This window comes from Carassius carassius, chromosome 5 (genome assembly GCF_963082965.1).
Source record: "Carassius carassius chromosome 5, fCarCar2.1, whole genome shotgun sequence".
NCBI lineage: Eukaryota > Metazoa > Chordata > Actinopteri > Cypriniformes > Cyprinidae > Carassius > Carassius carassius.
The window spans coordinates 164,836-186,377 of record NC_081759.1 but is presented as its reverse complement, the minus strand read 5'-3'; the positions used below and the strand labels follow the sequence as shown (position 1 = coordinate 186,377).

Here is a 21,542-nt window from a genome sequence, read left to right as displayed (position 1 = left end):
CAGCAGTGGTTTGAATTAAGCGAAAGCGCAGGTGGCGCGACTTTGTTTTATTTTTGTTGATTAATAAAGAAACCCACGAGCCTCAGAAACGCCAACCCTGGTCTCCTTCCTTCTCTGACATAAGAACTTTATCACACTGATGCAGAAACCCGGGAAGGAAGGAGAACGACACCGCCATGCCAAACTCTATCAGGACCATCGGGAACGCTGTTTGCAGAGATCATCACATCGCTCTCGGGCCTGCATCAGGAACACCATCAAGCCCTGCTGGACTTGCGGGCCGACCACGAACATTGGTTTCAGGCAATGATGCAGGTTCAGCAGGAGGACCGTGAGCTTTTCCGGTGCGAACTGCACTCTTGCAGTTTAAATCTAGATTAAAGACCCATCTCTTTAACCTGGCATACACATAACACACTAATATGCTTTTATAAGATGTTTATAAGATACAACCTTTTTATGTCGGCTTCCCCCAGTTCCAGTCTCGCCGCCCACATGCCTCTTACGAAGATGGGGCCAACGGATGATCCAGAAGCATTTCTCGACCTATTTGAGAGGACGGCCGAGGCATGTGAGTGGCCGACAGACAGCTGGCCGGTACGGGTGATTGCGCTGCCCAGGAGGCTTCTGGGAGGCCCAGAAGGCTTCTGGGAGGCCAGCCCTTTGTCTTAGCCCAGCAGCTCCGGGACTCATGCCGCAAATGGCTGTTGGCCGGAGGAAGGGACACCGAGACCATTATCAACAAAGTGGTACTGGAGCAGTTCATCTCGCGACTCCCGAAGAGAACCACCCAGTGGGTCCAGTGCAACCGGCCGGCGTCGCTGGATCTGGCCATCCAACTGGCGGAGGATCAGCTGGCGGCGTGTTCCGGGGTTGGCAAACCCCTTCCATCTGTCTCTGTCTCTCTCTCTCTCTCTCTCTCTCTCTCTCTCTCTCTCTCTCTCTTCTCCCCCTCTCTCTCTTCCCTTTTCTCAAAACCTGTCCCTTTTCCCAGGACCCGGTTCGTGGGGCCACCGAGGGCCGCCCCCCGCTGGAGAACGGTGACGGAGCCGGCTGCTGTGTCGCGGGGCCCTGCCAGAGGAATGGTGTCGCCACACCAGGAGGGACTCGATGAGCCACTTGCCGCTTCCACACGTCAACTAGGGCGGCGGGGAGGCCTGGGCTGGCCTGCTGGTGTTGCGGGGATCCGGGCCATTTCGTGGATCGGGGTTCGGTCATGGAGGTGGGGATGTTGGTCTGGATCCCAGACGACCCACAGGCTGCCCCCGATCAAGCCGGGTTGTACCAAATACCCGTGAGTATTAAGGGGGGTACCTATCAGGCTTTGGGGGATTCGGGTTGTAACCAAACCTCCATCCATCAAAGCCGGATACAATCCGGGGCATTGGATACGGGCCGCATGGTTAAGGTGAGGTGTGTGCACGGGGATATAGTGGAATACCCCGTAAAAGCCATAGCCATCAAATTTAGGGCACAAAAGCATTATGTGGAGCTGGCCGTTAGTCCGCGCCTCTGGCATCCACTAATCTTGGGGACCAATTGGCCAGCTTTTGAACAATTATTGGGGTGTTTAACAGTGGATGCCTCTGGGAAGAAGAGAGGGCCAGAGGGCGGGGCAAGCGCTCAGGTGGGAGAATCTGTGCCAGGACCCAGTGGGGAAGCTTCAGGGGAACCGAGCGATTTGGCGAGGCTAAACCTTTCCAGTCGCGATGACTTTCCTCTGGAGCAGTCCCAGTTCCATCGATGGGCAGGTCCTCCATCCTGACCGTGCACTCTCTTATCCGTATTTGGCCGTTATTAAGGACCGGTTGTATCGAGTGACCCATGACGTTCAGACAAAGGAAGATATGACCCAATTATTAGTACCTCTGAGCCGTAGGGAAATGCTTTTCCAGACGGCGCATTGTAATCCAATGGCAGGGCATTTAGGTATGACAGCCACATTAAATCGTCTAATGACTCGATTTTTTTGGCCGGGCATTCACGAGAACATGCGCAGATGGTGCGCGTCTTGTCAGGAATGTCAGTTGGCGAACCCACCGGCCGCCCCAAAAGCGCCATTGCGCCCTCTTCCTCTAGTGCAGGTCCCTTTCGAACGAATTGGTATCATCGGGCCCTTAGAATGATCAGCACGGGGACATCGTTTTGCGTTAGTCATAGTGGATTACGCAACACGATATGCCGAAGCAACATCTCAGCAAAGAGTGTGGCGGACACCCTGTTTCATTTAATCTCCCACGTGGGAATCCCAAAAGAGATTCTCACAGACCAGGGCACCGCTTCTATGTCACGCACGGTAAGCAAATTATATGAATTGTTGGGCATTAAAGTGGTATGTACCAGAGTCTATCACCCACAAACAGACGGACTGGTCGAACGATTTAATCGCACTTTGAAAACAATGATTCGTAAATTCGTACAAGAAGACGGGAAAAATTGGAATAGATGGCTAGAACCCCTCTTATTCGCTGTGCGCGAGGTCCCCCAAGCCTCCACAGGGTTTTCCCCCATCGACCTTCTTTACGGACGCCAGCCCCGCGGGGTGCTGGACGTCCTGAAAGAAACTTGGGAGGACGGACGTTCGGATAACAAGAACGAAATTCAATATGTCATGGACCTGAGAGCAAAACTCCATACACTGGGGCGGCTCTCTATGGAGAATTTGCTTCAGGCCCAGGGCAGACAAAGCCAGCTGTATAACAGGGGAACTAAGCTCAGAGAATTTGCACCGGGCGATAAAGTGCTCGTATTACTGCCAACCTCCAGCTCCAAATTGTTAGCAAAGTGGCAAGGACCCTTTGAGGTCACACAGCGAATAGGAGATCTCAATTATGAAGTAGTACGAACAGACAGAGGCGACTCGCGGCAAATTTACCACCTCAACCTCCTAAAAAAATGGAGCGAAGAGGAGTCAGTGTTGCTAGCGACGGCGGAGAGGAAGATCTCGGGCCAGAGGCGGTCATTAAAGAAAAATCCCTTGCCCTACCCCCGGGAGGGGATCACCTCTCACCCTCGCAGCTCACTGACATTGGGCAGTTACAGTCCGAATTTGTAGAAGTGTTTTCGCCTCTACCTGGTCGAACTAATCTGATTCAGCACCATATTGAGACTGAGCCGGGCGTGGTGGTTCACAGCCGGCCATATAGACTACCTTAACACAAGAAAAAAGTGGTTCAGACAGAATTAGAAGCGATGCTGGGGTTGTGAGTAATCGAGGAGTTCCACAGTGATTGGGCGAGCCCGATAGTTTTGGTGCCTAAAACGGACGGCTCGGTGCGGTTTTGTGTGGACCATCGCAGGTTGAACGCAGTGTCAAAATTTGATGCTTATCCAATGCGACGGATTGACGAGTTGCTCAATCGGTTAGGTACAGCTCGTTTTTACTCGACATTGGACTTAAAAAAAAAGGATATTGGCAGATCCCCTTATCTCCCAGCCTTCACCACGCTGTTTGGATTACACCAACTTGTGACGCTTCCGTTCGGCTTGTTCGGGGCCCCCGCTACGTTCCAGCGTCTCATGGATCGAGTGCTGCGACCCCATGCTACATATGCCGCAGCCTATCTTGATGATATTATCATTTATATTGGGGACTGGCGGCGGCATATGGAGCATGTGAGGGCTGTCCTCGAGGCGCTGAGACGGGCGGGGCTAACGGCCAACCCGAAGAAGTGCGCGGTTGGGCGGGTGGAGGTAAGGTATCTGGGCTTCCACTTGGGTCACGGGCAGGTGCGTCCCCAAATTGACAAGACGGCAGTGATTGCGACCTGGCCCAGACCCAAGACCAAAAAGCAGGTGAGGCAGTTCCTGGGGTGGGCGGGATATTATAGGAGGTTTATTCCTGGTTATTCGGACCTCACCAGCCCGCTGACTGACCTCACTAAAAAGGAGGTACCAGATACGGTCCAATGGACGGAGCAGTGCCAACAGGCCTTTACCCGAGTTAAGGCTGCCCTGTGTGGTGGACCGCTCCTGCACTCTCCTAACTTTTTTTTCTCCCCTTTTTGTTGCAGACCGACTGGGCGTGGCCCTGTCCCAGGAGGTGGGGGGGGGGGACTGCCCGGGGGGGGGACTGCCCGGTGCTGTACATTAGTCAAAAGCTCTCAAAGAGAGAGACTAAGTACAGCACCATAGAGAAGGAGTGTTTGGTCATCAGGTGGGTGGTCCTCACCCTTCGCTACTACCTACTGGGGCGGGAGTTCACCCTCTGCTCGGACCACGCACCACTCCAGTGGCTCCACCGCATGAAGGATACCAACGCGCGAATCACCCGTTGGTATCTAGCTTTACAGCCATTTAAGTTCAAGGTGATTCACAGGCCGGGGCACAGATGGCTGTAGCCGACTTCCTTTCCAGGAATGGGGGGGGGGGGCCTGCAGGCCGGATTGCTCCCTGGCCTGAGTCGGGCGGTGGGGGTATGTGGCAGGGGAGGCGAGGTCTGTGATGGGAGAGAGAGTGAAGAGACGAGCGGTGGTAAGTGGGTTAAGTGAGAAACGAGTGACACCTGCTTCTCATTGCAGTGATTGGCGTGGGGAAGCGGTATTTAAGCCAGCCGCTAACCAGCGAGGGCAGAGAGAGCTGAGGACTCGTGAGGACTCAAGCAGGATCGTGAAAAGCAAGACTGTGAATTGCCCAGCAGTGGTTTGAATTAAGCGAAAGCGCAGGTGGCGCGACTTTGTTTTATTTTTGTTGATTAAAAAAGAAACCCACGAGCCTCAGAAACGCCAACCCTGGTCTCCTTCCTTCTCTGACATAAGAATTTTATCACAGTTAACATTTCATTATTAGTAGTAGTAGTACTTTATTGTTCAGCCTTAGCTGAAAATTGATCTTTGGTCCGCCATACAAACACAAAACAATTAACCATACACAACATCCAATAAATACATCTAACCATACACAACATCCACAATGACAAGATTAAAATATACATTTCATATCTCTTTTTCAAAAGACTTATTGCATTTGGTACGACGGTTTGTTTATATATTGCTTTTGTTGCTTTTGGTGTTCTGTAATGATGATGTGATGGTAATAATTCAAGGGGTGTGTTGTGTCTCTCGTTATAATCAAAGCTTTTCTCTAAACAGTATTTTGGTATAACTGAGCGACTGACTTTTGCTTTTATCCTTTATTTATTCCAGCTACTTATTCTGTCTAATTTAACTTTATTCGCAGTAGTAACTCGTCCGCACCACACAGTTATATTATACCCTAAAACAGTCTCAATTAAACCAGTATAAACTGTTTGCAACACAACTTTGCTCACACAAAATTCTTTCAGTTTCCTTGGCAAGAATAGCCTTTGATTTGCTTTCTTACAATTAAGAGCCACATTATCAGAGAGGTACAATTTACAGTTAATCATGATTCCTAAATATGTTCTGAATATTTATATAGTTTGCAATTATCATACTGCACTCTTATACCACTTGTATAAACAGAAAATAAAAGAGGGGACAGGACGTATCCTTGGGGTGCCCCCGTGTTTAAAGATATAATATCTGATTTGAACCCTAGAGCACAAACTCGCTGTGGTCGATTTGTTAGAAAATTCTTTATCCAATGAACTATTCCCCCATTCACACCTAGAACCAGGAGACGTTCCAAGAGTAAATGTATCTGCATGGTATTAAAGGCAGAGGTGTAATCAATAAAAAGAACACGCACATAAGCCTTTGCCTGTTGTAAATGGCTAGCAATTATATAGACCACAGTGAGCGTTGCGTCCTCTGTTCCTCTTTGAGATTTATATGCAAATTGCAGTACATCTAATTGTTCTGATATGTATGGTTTTAGATGATAACTTTTTCCATGCATTTAGCTAGTATTGAGGTTAACGCCACAGGAGGAAAGTCCTCTAGATCTTTTGCTCTCACTTTTTTTTTGCATTATTTGTTATTGAAAAATGCATGAATAAGCTGCACATCTAATGTGTGTTCTGTAACGCAGGGCTTTCTGAGGGTGTGGACAGGATCCAGGTGAGTCTCAGGTTCATGTGATCGATCGACTCGTTCCTCATCACAGGTCAGGCTCTGACGAGAGTTAGGACTGACTCAAACACATCATCTTGTGCTGCGCTGATGGAGAATACATGTATCAAATGCATGTGATCACGTGTGAAAACACTTGAAAAAAATTTAAAATCGAAACTTTTTTTTTACCCCTTGCATTTCTGTTTACATTATATTGTACAAAGCGCTTTACACAGTTTGGTAATATTTTCACAAGCAACTGTTACATTCTCAAAGCTTTTAGTACTAATATCACAACAGATCATCAGAAGTGAAGTTTTTCAAACATTTCAGCGTATTTTCAGTTTTCTTTCAGCACAAAACTATCACGACACAAAATAAGTGTTTCCTCTCTATAAATGTTTCATCACAGTAACATCAAACTTTTCATTTGCATGACTTCTCATTCAGTTTAATACATTTGCCTGTTATAATCTTAATGGTTAATCAGTGAATCATTTGGTGCATCTATAGATATCTAGATATAGATTCAGTAGTTTCTAAAGAACTTGCTTGCAATTCAGGGATAACCAAATGTAATGAATTAGGCCTGTTTTTTGCACTATAAGTGATTTATCTTACAGTAGATGATATCCACTATTGTGTGTGTGTGTGTGTGTGTGTGTGTGTGTGTATATGTTGCTCTGCCAATATTCCAAGAAATTTTTTTGTTTTTTGTTTTGTTTTTTACCAAAAAGCAAAATCACATTTTCCTTAAAGAGGCAGCTTGTGATTTCTTCCCTTCATGTCTTTTGTTTTTGCTTGAATCTCCTCTGCTTCTCTCCTCATTCCCAACTCATTTTCATTACACCCTTTATTCAGATTGTTACAGAAATGCACTGAGGTTTGTGCATCTTTCCAGCATCTCTAGAGGACACCGAGAGCTTCACAGAAATATCTGCACGTGGCCTTGTTTGTCGAAGAACTATAGCAACATCACAACAAACAGCAGAGCAGCTCTAAGACAAAGTGAAGATATTCTAGAATTAAGAAGGAAATGTTCATCTGTCTGTCTGTCTGTGTCAGTCACATTAGTGACGCCTTCATCACGTTGAGTTTAATCCGGTCCGCTCGTCTCCAGACTGATGTTTCTGGATTTATATGAGAAGCTTATTCAAATTTCATACAGCAGTCTGAAAATAAAGACTGGCAGGAGAAGCACGGACGGATGGGAGAGGATGAAGACGCTGCTTCGTTTGCATTAAACAGCCATTAATTAGTGCATTCACATCCACTGGAGCGTGAGCGTCATTCTGACCCAAACACACCGGACTAAACTCTGGAGCTCTGTTCATTTCACTGGATTGGCAAAACAAGGCCAAATTATCGTAAAACAGATGAAATGTGGTACAAGCTGTTCTACATCTTAAAATCTTCCAAGATGCTTCTTTGACAACACCATTTTTGGAGGCAGATTATAAATCAGATTACAGTAATCACGTTAGCGTGTGAGCGTGTGGAGATGACACTGTGTGCTGATTGCAGTAAAACATGTTCCCACATTTCTCTTAATCTCTTTTAATTACTCGACCTGCCGTTAAAAATGCAGAGGAAACTCCAGAACAATCCTGATCTGTTTGAGCCGAGATCAGACGTGCTGTCTTGTTCTCACGCCTGCGACAGAAGCCACAGATCGAGTCTGAGCTGAATTAACTCTATCTGTTAGAGTTACTGTCTTGTTCATCAGAATTCAGACTGAATGTATTCCTGAGTTCATGATGACAGTGTGACGGGACACAGAACTAGTCATTATAGACATTTGTTTTATTTGCCTATTAGACGAATCATGATTACTATTATCTATGAATATTTTACAATGCAATATTTCTTAGTCATTTCACAAAGAAGAACAAGCAGCTGTAGTCACCTTTATTTCTATAGCACTTTAAATAATACAGATTGTGTCGAAGCAGCTTTACTGTCTTAAACTGGAAAACAGTGTCAATAACACGAGGATGATAGCAAACAGTATGTTTTAACAGTTAAAACCTCTTTAAAGCTCTAAAGCTTAAAACTTACTCATTTCAAATGTTAAAATGCCTTAAAAGAAAAATATTTTTCATGCACATACACTACCAGTCAAACATTTTTTAAACAGTAAGATTTTTTTTTAAAGAAGTCACTTCTAGTAAAAATATTTCAGAACTTGACTGTTCTTGCTGTACTTACAAATTAATTCAGGATTATTGAGCAGAAGAGAATTCTTTAAGAAACATTAAAAAGCTTACTGTTCAAAATCTTTTGGCTGGTAAACGATTTCCTTTACGTTCAGCTCTTGGTTATATACTGAACATCAGGACACTAAGAGTTCAGTGGGGTGCAGGATTGAGATGAAGCTTTCGTAGTAGGTACAGTTCATCTCTAAAACATTTAACAACAGTCTTAAACTACAAAAACATTGAGCAATTAAACAGCAGCTGATTGTTCCTCTGTAAAAACAAAACTAATAACACTGGGTCAGTCACTCTTTCACAAACTCATCAGTCGAATACTAACATCTGTGCTGTGAACATTTACACCTCAACAGATAAAAACCTCAAATTGAACAGGCTGTACAAGTCATTTCAACATGAATTATATTAACTTGAGAGCATACTGAAGATCACAAACAAAGTTCAGTTTTGCGTTTATAAAAGGACAAGAATCTGTTCAGTGTTAAAGCAAAACAGAGAAGTCAAATTCTGGCTCAATATCTTGCCCAGTTTTTCCCAGATGAGAAGGACACTACTGTACATGTGTGTGTGTGTGTGTGTGTGTGTGTGTGTGTGTGTGTGTGTGTGTGTGTGTGTGTGTGTGGGTGTGTGTGTGTGTGTGTGTGTGTGTGTGTGTGTGTGTGTGTGTGTGTGTGTGTGTGTGTGCTCAGCCGTTCACCACGCTGAACAAAAGAGAGTATTTTTAGAGCAGCTGTCATCTATAAATGGACAGGTTTTGTTTCGACGGCTGAATGAATCTGAACAGCAGTAGTTAGTCATCGAGCGCTGCGTGATGTTACGGTGACACCATCCTGTGTTTGTTGTTTAATTAAACTCTGAATAATGGACATTTGTTATTTCAGCTAAAAGATCATCAGATGTGAATTCTCTAAATTCAGACAAAGGGTTCAGTTTAAAATATGGTTGATATTAATTTCAACATCCATTTAAAAGTGAAATTACAAAAACACTGGACTGCTTGTGTATACATCACTTTTGTGAGTGAAATGTATAAAATACTTCAGTAAAACATGGACTAACACATCCATAATCTGAAACGTAAAAAAAATTCAGCTGTTTACACACATTTTTTTTAAACTTTGCCTCTTTTAAAAAAAAAACTTTACTCACAAATCCAAGAATTGCACACAAACTGCAAAATGCATTTAAAACATCACAAACACATCTCAAAAGCAAACATTTGCAAACCTTTTCCATAATATTAATTCATGTTTGTGTTACATAGAGAATTGTGTGTTGTCTTTTACAAAAAGTTTTTATTGAAATTGAAAACTAAGTCAAAGTCTGACGCTAAGTGTGTGGTTTTGTAGATCTGGAGTGTGCTTCTGCTGTTTGGGCGTCAGCTTTCAGAAACTGTGATGAGGAAAGATTCTGTGTGTAAGCAGCTGAAGACAAAGCTGTTAACTCACAATGAATAATGCATGCTAACCTTAAAACAGTTAGAGTTGTAGCTGATGTCTAATTTGGGTGTAATGATCATTTTCTGTAGAGTTTTGTCAAATGAGTCAAACTCTGTGAGATGTAGTGAGTTCTTTGCGCTGGTGTCCGCACACAGCATGCCGTTCTCCCCGTGACAGCAATCTTATGTAACCTTTTCCATATGTGTAATAGTCCAAACCCACGCCAGAGCTGCATATGCAAGACATTAACTGCTGGTCATGAGCCATTCAATTAAAGAGGAAAAAACCTTTCAGATCATCTCTAAAGAAAGAACGGTGCATCTTCTCCAGGCACATAAACCACAGCTGAACATGACCTGAACAGTTTCTGAAGAACAGAAACACTGACGCGCGTAATGAAACAGTTCAAGTTGTTTGTATTTTCTCTTTTTTCTTCCAGCAGATCACTAACATGAATTTGTGTATTAAAAGGTTTGAAACGTGAAACAGCAGCGCTGTGTTTGTTCACGGTCAGTGGATCAGTTCTGAGATCACATTCACACATGTACGTTACCTGCGTGTTTGGGCTCTGTGCTGCTGGCACATCTCACTCGATTAGTCAGGGTTTATAAGACACTTATTATTCACTAATGCTATTGATTTAACTGCACCGGATGACAACACAACTAGAACTGAACTGATCTGAATAATAACACTATTGTGTTCTGTAGAGATGCTTCACAGCTGAGGTTTTCTTTATTAAATCAATCTGTACGTATAAAGTGCTACAGAAATACAGGTGACTTGACGTGTTCTGAGTTTAATCCATGTTTAGCGAGTTGTGCTGCTTGAGGAAGAATAACCCTCAGTAATGTTCTCTGACAGACTGTGTTTTCATCGAGCTTCTTCACTTTCATGTGTCTTTTGTGAAAGCAAACACGTATTTACAGTAACAGCAGTCTACAGTCTGCTCCTTCTAATGGAGAAATTAGTAGAATGAAGTTACGTAACTTTATAACCATTTTGTCATTTCATAAAGCCAGGAGTGCTGGTGTCCATGACAACCACGAAAACACAGGCAAACATTTCCCTCCGAAAGAAAAAAGAAAGAAAGAGGAAGGAGAGAAAGGAGCAGGATTATGTGTACGACCGTCTCTCAAGGGCAGCATGAAAGTGAATGCTCACGTGTGTTTCACGATGTTTGTAACGAACGCAAGAGAAGAACAGAGAACACGGAGCAGCTCTGAACGTCTGTATGAACAGGTTCAGGTCAGTGAGGCGGATCACGAGAAACTCGACGGACACTTGGCTTTTCTTGTCTTCGTGTCTCTTCTCTATGTGATTCTGTGTCGGAATGATGTAGAAGTGCCTGAAGCTGCGATGATGAAACCATCAAACAGAGAGAGCATGTGTGTGTGTTCAGGGTCAGCGTGAGACCTGTGTGTTTCTTCAGTCTCAGCACAGAAACAAGGCCTGCTCCTCAGGTATCATGAGTTTCAATGATATTCATGTGCAGCTCAACAGCATCTGTCCTCGAGCACGCACACTGTATGGAAAAGAGGGGTTCACTTTATTTTAAAAGTCTACTCTAGACATTAAACTACTTATAAGTAACTTTGCAACACCCGCTCTCAATTATTTACAGCTACATGTCGATTAATTCTCATTTACTTACAGTTACATAATTGCAACTAACTCATTAATTTGCAACTATATATGAACTAACATTTATTTACAACTGCATGTCACTTAGTTCTTAGCTTATTAGTAGACTGTTAGGTTAGAGTTAGGAGAATAAGTTGACATGAACATTTCTTACAGTCAGTAGAATCTCCATCATAATCCAGTGCCAGCAGATGTTAGGCAGGTTTAGTTAGTAGCAGAGCGCAGTTAGTTTAGTTTAACCATTCTACAGTGGACTATCAACACGAAGTGTTATGTAACAGAGCAGTGTGAGTGTTCTGCTCAACAACACCGAAGAATGAAAGTCATTCGGGTTTGACCAACATGAGGGGGAGCAAATGATGACCGAATCTTTATTTGTGGCTGTTTTTGTAGGATGGAGATTAGTGCGTGACTCCAGCGGCTGATTGTGTCCGTCTCATTCATCACGAAGCAGGAGTTCAGACGTGATGAAAGAGTGTGTGAGCAGGTACGAGTTCTGATACTCTCTGTTATCTGTGTGTGTTTACTTCATTTCTCACCTCAGAAGGGATTCAGGTTATTCTCATGCACTCTTTCTCAGGTTCAGTATGTACAGTAGGGAACAGCACTAATGAGTGAAGATCATCATGATTCATCAGCAGCTCTGGGGGAGGAACACCAGACTCATGACAAAACCTGGACGCTCTCCACCCGCCCAGTCCCACAATCACACCACCGACACACACACACACACACACACACACACACACACGCTTTCTTATGAAACACACACATAAAGGCCTTCAATCATTATGACTTTAAAGTCACTGTCGTCATTGGGTGAAACTCAGTGGAGGGCGTGAGGCTCATAATCACACACACACTCGCTGCTTGTGTTTATTCTCTTGTAAAATCAACAGGATCGCGTCGTGCCAAGCGCAGCGTTCATGCGCTCTTCTCAGAGGACATTACCATGGCTGTGCCGCCCAAAACAAAAACACAGCTGACAAGACGAGCCTGACCGCATGAGCCGTGTGCTGGCGTGTGTGTGTGTGTGTGTGTGTGTGAGTGTGTGTGTGTGTGTGTGAGTGTGTGTGTGTGTGTGTGTGTGGGTGTGGGTGTGGGTGTGTGTGTTACAGACTCCTCAATCTGAGATGGGTTAAAGCTAAAGTGTTTCATTTCAGCATCACAATGCAACTTCAGAAACATCTGGTTAAAGAAAGATCTATTCCAACACGCAGCACGTGAAGTTCAACATACTGTAGACTTAAAATAAATTCACTTGTTAAATATCTTTGCAGAAAATATATGTGAAATATAAAGGCAAATATTGTATTTAAACATCCTATATGTTCAGAAATAATATAAACTAAGGAAAATTAGAAAATATTTCTTAGCATTCAATTTTAGAGGTCCACTCAAAAACGCTTAAAACTTAAGAAGACAGACAGTAAAACAGTATTTAATGAAAACATCAGCAGCTTTAGGTCTGTCAGCATTATAAAACATCAAATATCAGACATACAGTAGCGATTCTGCACTGCTTTCCATTGCATTACTAGATGGATGTGTTTGCAATATGTTCCACGTTACTCTCCTTCAATGTTTGCTAATATTTTTACATAAAACCATGATTCCTTGTTTTTAAAAAGAAGGTGCAAAATAGTAGCTATAATCAAATTAATAAAACATTGCGCAGCCTTAAATGACACAGAAATGACACGTTTCACCTTTGCATGACATCACACAACCATCAGTCACTTCATGTACTCCAACTGTTAGCATGGCCATGAAATTCCTTTCTGATTATTATTATTATTATTATTTTAATGGTGGTTGTCAAGGTGTTGCTCAGCAGTTGCTGGTGCGTCTGATCACAGTGCTCTCTTCAACACACGAGTTCTCTGATTCTAATAGACTGATGCGTTTCTCTGAGCATCGTGTTTGTGAGACGTATGTTTAGCATTAAATGCCTCAATGCATTTCATCATGTGAGTGCACTGCAAGGGTTTACTTAAACATCTGGGTTCCAGCGCTACAATCACACGCCTGTCCCCGGGCCGTTCTCCGCCTGTCCGTCTGCAGGCGCTTATTAACATGCCCTCAGAACCTCCATGTCTTCTGACATTCACTGGGCTCAAGAAATTATTTGCTTCTGACCCACTTTTGTGTTTTTCAGACCTGCGCCCAGACGAGCCGCTGAATGCAAAGCAGGAGAGAGAACTGTGTGTGAAGCTGGAAAATCTCGCTCAAGCTCAATCTAGAGAGTGAACGTCAAGATTCTGAGGTCATGACCCGCTGACGGCCCTCATGAGGAGATGAACATGAAGGTCTGTCGAGATATCATAAGAGCAACACACACACAATATATATATTTTTTTTTATTCCCACAATATCAAAGATTTTAGGTTTTACTATCCACACACACACACGTTAATCTAAACGCCAGTTATCAATACACTCACACTGTCGCCTCAAAAACAGAGCAGCCGGTGCTAATGAATATTTAATTGACATAACACTCAGCATGTCGTGCCAATGTTAATATAACACTGATGGGATGTGTTCACGCTTAACTACATGAACTGAACACACCAATCACAGGAGAGCACAAGAAGAACCACACTGTCCATCTTCACAAAACTACTTCAGTGTCAGTGCTGGGATGGTCTCTTTGGAAATGTACAGTTACAGATTACAATTTACCCTATTTAAAATGTAATAAGTAGCGTAACTGATCACACTTGATTACTTTTTTGATTGCATTTTTATAAATTTCTCATTACTGTTTTCCATTGTCAGTCAATTTAAAACATGTAAAGCAGGCAGGGTTAACATTACCGTATGCTAGTACTCAACGCTGATTTCTGTCAGACTTCAGAATCCACTTGAATTAAGATTGAAATATTTTAGTTTTAAAGCACAGCCACCACAAAATCAGACTATAGCACCACTTTTTACTTTCTGATCTTTCTGAGGTTAAATAAAGATTTAAAACAATAAAAAATAGTTTAATAGCTCGGTTTATCAAATCAAATCCTTGCATAGACAGGAAACATATAACAATGGCTTGGAAAAAACAGTTCATCTTAAAAAATTAAGAACATAAAGTACATAAACCTATTCTGTGTCCTAAATTCCTAAATCTTGGTGTCTCATATTTTAGAGCAGTTGATGTAATTTGGGAAAGAAATCAATCAAATGAATATTCAGATGTAACCCCTTTGTAATCGATAACATTTTCATAAGTAGCTGTAATTTAATTACACATTTTTCTCAGTAACTGTAACAGATTAGAGTGACTTTTATTTTTACCTATTTCTGTTACATGTAACTAGTTACTCCCCAACACTGATCAGTACAGAAGTAGAAACGCATGATGACGCACTGAGGCTCAAGCACTCAGCGCAGGGTTACTGTGACACAAGCAGCAGGAAACATGCTCTTACCTGGCCGTTTCTAACCACTCTCAAGCGTGCTTTGAGTGAAACACAAGCGTCAGTGAAGCTTCAGCGTTCAGCGGCTCTGATTCTCACTGCTGCTGAAGCCTCTATTTATCTTTGCTAAATGACTCAGGTGAATCTCACTGGTGATTCAGCATGTGGCACGTCTTGGCTTTAGAGACAGTAGAGCTTGAGTGGGCACAAACACTCACACACACACACACTTCATCAGCAGCTCACCACGTCTCCTCTGCTGTCCTGAGCTTCTCACACTCACTCACCAACAGCATGATTCATACAATATGTGTGTGTGTGTGTGTGTGTGTGTGTGTGTGTGTGTGTGTGTGTGTGTGTGTGAAAGGTTCATAGAGAGCATGGAGACAGAGTTTAAATGTGACCATCTTTACTGAAGAATCCTAATATGCTACTGTTTGATAATCAGAGAATACGACGATTCAGTGCTCTGAGGTCTTGCTCTAATTAATGAGAAATCTCCTCACAATCAGCTGTTTTCCTCACAAGTGTTTGCACAGAGTGTCACTGTGATTCACAGACGGTCACAAGTTCATGAAGAGTTCAACCAGTCAAACACTCGAGGAACACTCGCTTAATGACTCAAACCCTTGTTAGCCAAGAAAAAAACTAGAAAAGAGACACCTGTCAAACTCTCTTCATGTGTTGCATGCTGATTCTGGTTTAGAACAGCTCTGAAACACTATGACTCCAAAGTTAACAGTAGGTCGACTTTAAGTCGCTCTCACATCGAGTGAAATGTGTTTCAGACAGAACACGTGAAGCATTAATCCTAAGAGCACTGAGAACGTGTCGCTCTAATGCAGAAAAACACACCACAAAATAGTCAAAGCACAGTTATTCTTGGAAGACTGAGTGCGTCCGGTAAGCGCAGGTGTTTATAAGCGCTCGCAGGAGGGAAGCGAATATCTGTGGTGTGGTCTGTGGGCATTTACTGCTGAGGGTCACGTGGTCAAAGATCAGCGCCGTGAATCACAACTAATCAGGCCAGGCCAGGATTCATCTCCGAAACTAAAGAAAAAAGCATGATTACTTGGCAATGAAGTACATTTATACCCCTAAGTGTCATCAAAAACAGAAGCTGCCACTACACGCTGGTGGTATTTGGTGTATTACCTTTCATTTATACAGATTTCAATTTTATTTTCTGTATATAATGTATAAGATGCATGAGAATCTAATGAGAACCGCTACAGAGATTAATGAGAAACAAACACTATACTGAGAATTAAATCTAACAGGTTAAATCTGATTAATTGTGAAGAAAACCATGAAAAAAGAAACAATCAGTCAGAAAACAACTATGGCTTTTATACTTTAGATGCCCATCACTACTCATTTTCACAGGAAGACAGAACACACTCTTTGATTGTGACATCTGATACTCTGACTCTGAGTAAAAGTGTCAGATTAGTAGACCCGGAACTGAGGTACTGAGAGTGTTTTTATACTGTGTCTTGATCTGATCGTTAATCTGCAACAGGTGTGGGTGCTTAACCGGGCAGGATCCTGACACTACCCGCCCCTCCAGGGTCCCGACAGTGGGAGGAACCAGGGGGGAGCTCTGACATGGGGATTGGGCGACAAACACCATGGTGGAGCCGACAGTGGGAGGAACCAGGGGGGAGCTCTGACATGGGGATTGGGCGACAAACACCATGGTGGAGCCGACAGTGGGAGGAACCAGGGGGGAGCTCTGACATGGGGATTGGGCGACATCCCGCGGCCGATCCACGGAGGCGGTACCAGGGTACACGACGGAACCAGCGGAGCGGAGTGCTCGATGGGTCAAGTCGACATCTCCGGTCTGGGCATGCCTGAGGTGGAGCAGAGGACTCGGCTGACCAGGGTGATGATGGGACGAGCGAGGATGACAGGGGAACCGAAGGAAGGGAGGAGCCAGGTGAAGTCAAAGGGGTGGAGGGTCGAGGTGAAGCCGGAGACCTGGAAGTCCATGGTGGACGACTGACCGAGGTTTGTATGGATGGACGAAGGAGCCCGGAGGAGTCCTGGGGCAGACGGGGCTCGGTGGAGCCGAAGGGATGCAGAGACGGCGCTGAGCCGGCGGGCTGACGGGCCGAGGTGGAGACACGGGTCTGGAGGGCCGAAGTGCAGCAGGGGACTCCGCGCAATCCTTAGCTGGTGCACTGAAACCCTCTTCATGGACTGACGAGACATCGAGAGCATCTTCGTGGACTGACGGGACATCGAGAGCCTCTTTGTGGACTGACGGGACATCGGGAGCCTCTTTGGGGACTGACGGGACATCGGGAGCCTCTTTGGGGACTGACGGGACATCGAGAGCCTCTTCGTGGACTGACGGTACATCGAGAGCTTCATCGGGGACTGTTGGGACATCAGGAGCCTCTTCGTGGACTGACAGGACATCGAGAGCCTCATCGGGGACTGACGGGACATCGAGAGCCCATCCTGGGCTTAACGGAGGACCGGGAACCCATCCGGGGCTTAACGGAGGATCGGGAACCCATCCGGGGCTTAATGGGGGATCATCTGTGGAAGAGCCGTCATTTGTAGGTTCCCCAAAAACCTCTCTGAAATGGCGGATGAAGTTTTTGAATGACGAGGTTACCGCAGTTTCCTGGAACCATAACGCTTCTGCCCATCTCAACGCAGCCCCGGTTAATTGCAGGATCATAAAATACATTTTTGATCTCTCTGTAGGATATTGGGGTGCGTGTTGCTCCAGGATGAGTAAGCATTGAGACAGAAATTCATTGCAGTCCTCCTCCAGGCCAGAGAAGGGAGCTGGTCGTGAGACTAGGCTTGCCATATATACCATCGTTGAAGGGCTGTTCTCGGGCAGTGCTGAATTACCTTTTCGGTTTGCGTCAAGCCTTCTATCAGGTTAGTACACGGAGGCTGAGGTTAGTGAATTCAACACAGTGCTTTATTTACAAAGTTCGTGAGAGGTGAGTCAGGGAGATCTTGGTGCGGGGGCTGTGGAGTTCGTGTTCGTGGAAACCCGGTGAATTCCGCCTCTGTGGAACCCAGGTGAGTTCGTTCTGTGTCGGAACGTCAAAGCCACACAATACGTGAATATCAACACTTGTCTCTTTCCTTTTGCAGTGGGAGAACAATGTCCAAGAATCACATGAGCACTCAGGAGATAACAAAGTACGTAGGAGCATTCAGATCATGGGAAGTGTCACGAGAGTTCTGGAAACAAGAGAACAAAGACACACAGGTTAACTGCCAAATGTGAGTATACGTTACGGCTGGTGCTTTGTTGAGAAGATGCAGTGAGTTGGAGACAAGATCGTGAAGTCGATTCCTGTTGGAGGCTTGACCCAGAACTGAGGTACAGAGAGTGTTTTTATACTGTGTCTTGATGAGATCGTTAATCTGCAACAGGTGTGGGTGCTTAACCAGGCTGGATCCTGACAAAAAGATTTGAATGATGATAAATAACTGGCTGTCAGTCACTGAAAGAAACAAGTTATTTAGCAGAAAAATAACAAATGATGAGTTACAATGTTCTTACATTACAAACACACACCTGATCTTAAGAGACATCTCATCCTCAGTCTAATTTTGCTTTGTCTGTTTTTACTCACCTCTGTGATGTCAGAAAGAGAGAGAGGCAGGGAAGAAAATCTACTGAATGCAACACATTTATCATGACCATACTATAAATTACCATAAATTATGCAGTCGAGATTCCCACATTTGGGGAATTCACAGGGGGCAGCATGGCCAGAGTGGAATGGTCAAGCCTCGCCCTGGGTGAACCGCCTTCTTGATCATGGTGTCTCCCCTGCCAGGCCAGGTAAGTTATTTATAATGGTATCATGGTGGCGCACCCACACGCAGCGGTTTCTCTCTGTCCCGACAGAACGTGTTTTCGTGTTTTTTTGTTCTTGTTAGTCACAGTGTTTTTGTACGTTGTCATCACGTCTACCTGTCTGTACAGCAACATCTCTCTGCTGAACGACCTGAACACCTTCTTCGCTCACTTTGAGCAACAAAACAACTCCACTGCACAGAAGACTCCACCTCCTCCCGGCGACCAGGTGATGACGCTGACCCAAGACAGGTGTGAGGAGATCCTTCAGCAGGATCAATGCAGGCAAAGCTCCGGGTCCTGACAACATCCCTGGGCATGTACTGAAAGACTGTGCAGCAGAACTCACTGATGTCTTCACAGACATTTTCAACATCTCACTTAGTCAGGCTGTTGTTCCTACATGTTTCAAAACTACCACCATCATTCCAGTTCCGAAGAACCCATCTCCATCCTGCTCCAATGACTACCGTCCTGTTGCACTTACTCCCATCCTTATGGAGTGCTTTGAATGGCTAGTCATGCACCACATCAAGTCTGCCCCCCCTCCCTGGGCCCCTTCCAGTTTGCATATCGGTCCAACCGGTCGACCGATGATGCCATCTCCACTACCCTCCACTCAGCACTCACACATCTGGACAAAAAGGACTCATACGTCAGAATGCTGTTCATAGATTTCAGTTCAGCATTCAACACAACCATCCCTCAACAGCTCATTTACAAACTGGTCCAGCTGGGGCTCAACACTTTGCTGTGCAACTGGCAACTGGACTTTCTGACTGACTTTCCAGCACCATCACACTGAACACTGGGGCCCCCCAAACGATGTGTGCTGAGCCCCCTCCTCTTCACTCTGCTGACCCATGACTGCACAACGTCACAATGCTCCAACCTCCTCATTAAGTTTGCAGATGACACGACTGTGGTGGGTCTCATTAGCAACAAAGATGACAAACTACAGGAGCGAGGTGAGCCAACTGACTGGATGGTGCAGTAACAACAATCTCTCTATGAACATGGAGAAGACGAAGGAGATTGTTGTTGACTTCAGGAGAGCACACACTCTTGGCACGTTCCTCTGACCATCAACGGTGCAACTGTAGAGAGAGTGAACAGCACCAAGTTCCTGGGTGTGCACATCACAGAGGACCTCTCCTGGACTGAAAACACAGCAGCACTGGCCAAGAAATAACAGCAGCGTCTTTACTTCCTCCTCAAACTGAGAAGAGCCAGAGCCCCACCCCCCATCATGTACACCTTCTACAGAGGCACCATCGACAGCATCCTGACGAGCTGCATCACTGTGTGGTATGGCGCCTGCAACATGTCCTGCCGAAAGACTCTGCAACGCATAGTGAGAGCAGCTGAGAAGATCATTGCTGTCTCTCTCCCTTCCCACAATCATCGTGGTGTAATCTGCAAACTTAATGATGGAGTTGGATCCACGCACAAGCTTTCAGTCGTGGGTATAGATGGAGTAGAGCACTGGTGTCAAACTCAGTTCCAGGAGGGTCGCATCCCTGGAGAGTTTAGTTCCAACCCTGCTCCAACACAGAAACCATGTAGTTTTCAAATAAGCCTAAATGACTTGATCAGTTGGATCAGGTGTGTTTAATCAGGGTGGCATCCAGGAACTGAGTTTGACATCATTGGAGTAGAGGAATGGGCTCAGCACACAGCCCTGTGGTACGCTGGTGTTGAGTGTGATGGTGGTGGAGCAGGTGTGGCCTGACCAAACATGCTGATGTCTGTTGGTCAGAAAGTCCATAATCCAGTTGCAGAGGGAGGTGTCAATGTCCAAGTCTCCAGATTTTGTGGTCAGCTTGGAGGGAATGATGGTGTTAAATGCTGAGCTGAAGTCAACAAACAACATCCATACATATGTCTTATTATTTCCCAACTGTGTGAGTACAGAGTGCAGCACTGTGCATACTGCATCCTCTGTGCTGCTATTGCTACAGTAGGCAAATTGGTATTGGTCTAGTGTGAGTGGGAGGCAGTTCTTGAGGTGTGCTAGGACCAGTGGCTCAAAGCACTTCATAATGATGGGTGTGAGTGCTACAGGGCGGTAGTCATTCAGGCACATCGGGGAGGAGTGTTTCAGCACTGGCACAATGGATGTGGACTTAAAGCATGTTGTTACACTTGCTTGGGTGAGGGACAGGTTGAAAATGTCTGTGAAGACCACTGCAAACTGCTCAGCACATGCCCTGACTTCACGTCCAGGAATGCCATCTGGGCCAGCAGCCTTGGGTGCGTTAATCCGGCTCAATGTAGTTTAAGACTGGAAGTCATGGCTTAGTTGTTAGAGAGTTTTACTCCTAACCCTAAGGTTGTGTGTTCAAGTCTCGGGCCGACAATACCATGACTTGGGTGCCCTTGAGTCAAGTCAAGTCACCTTTATTAATATAGCACTTTAAACAAAATACATTGCGTCAAGGCAACTGAACCACATTCATTAGGAAAACAGTGCATCAATAATGCAAAATGACAGTTAAAGGCAGTTCATCATTGAATTCAGTGATGTCATCTCTGTTCAGTTTAAATAGTGTCTGTGCATTTATTTGCAATCAAGTCAACGATATCGCTGTAGATGATGTGACCCTAACTAAGCAAGCCAGAGGCGACAGCGGCAAGGAACCGAAACTCCATCGGTGACAGAATGGAGAAAAAAACCTTGGGAGAAACCAGGCTCAGTTGGGGGGCCAGTTCTCCTCTGACCAGACGAAACCAGCAGTTCAATTCCAGGCTGCAGCAAAGTCAGATTGTGCAGAAGAATCATCTGTTTCCTGTGGTCTTGTCCTGGTGCTCCTCTGAGACAAGGTCTTTATGTTCATATTAATATGGCGGCGCGTGTGCACGCAGCGGCTCGGAGCTCTCGGCTTTTTTTATTTTTTTGTATGGTTTTGTATGTGTTTTCGTTGCTTATTCAAGGACTTGCAAAAAAAATACAATATGGGCGGGCTGAAATGTTGGAGTTGGGGAAAAAATCGGGACTTTATGCACCCCCAAAG

General features: G+C 44.8%; 1 non-coding gene across 1 annotated transcript; it reads right to left on the bottom strand.

Moving 5' to 3' along the window:
• Positions 1-18,352: 18,352 nt before the first annotated feature.
• Positions 18,353-18,516, bottom strand: LOC132141643 (U1 spliceosomal RNA). The gene has a single exon (XR_009433911.1). It is a non-coding gene; the product is annotated as a U1 spliceosomal RNA (small nuclear RNA).
• Between the last annotated feature and the right edge of the window lie 3,026 nt (positions 18,517-21,542).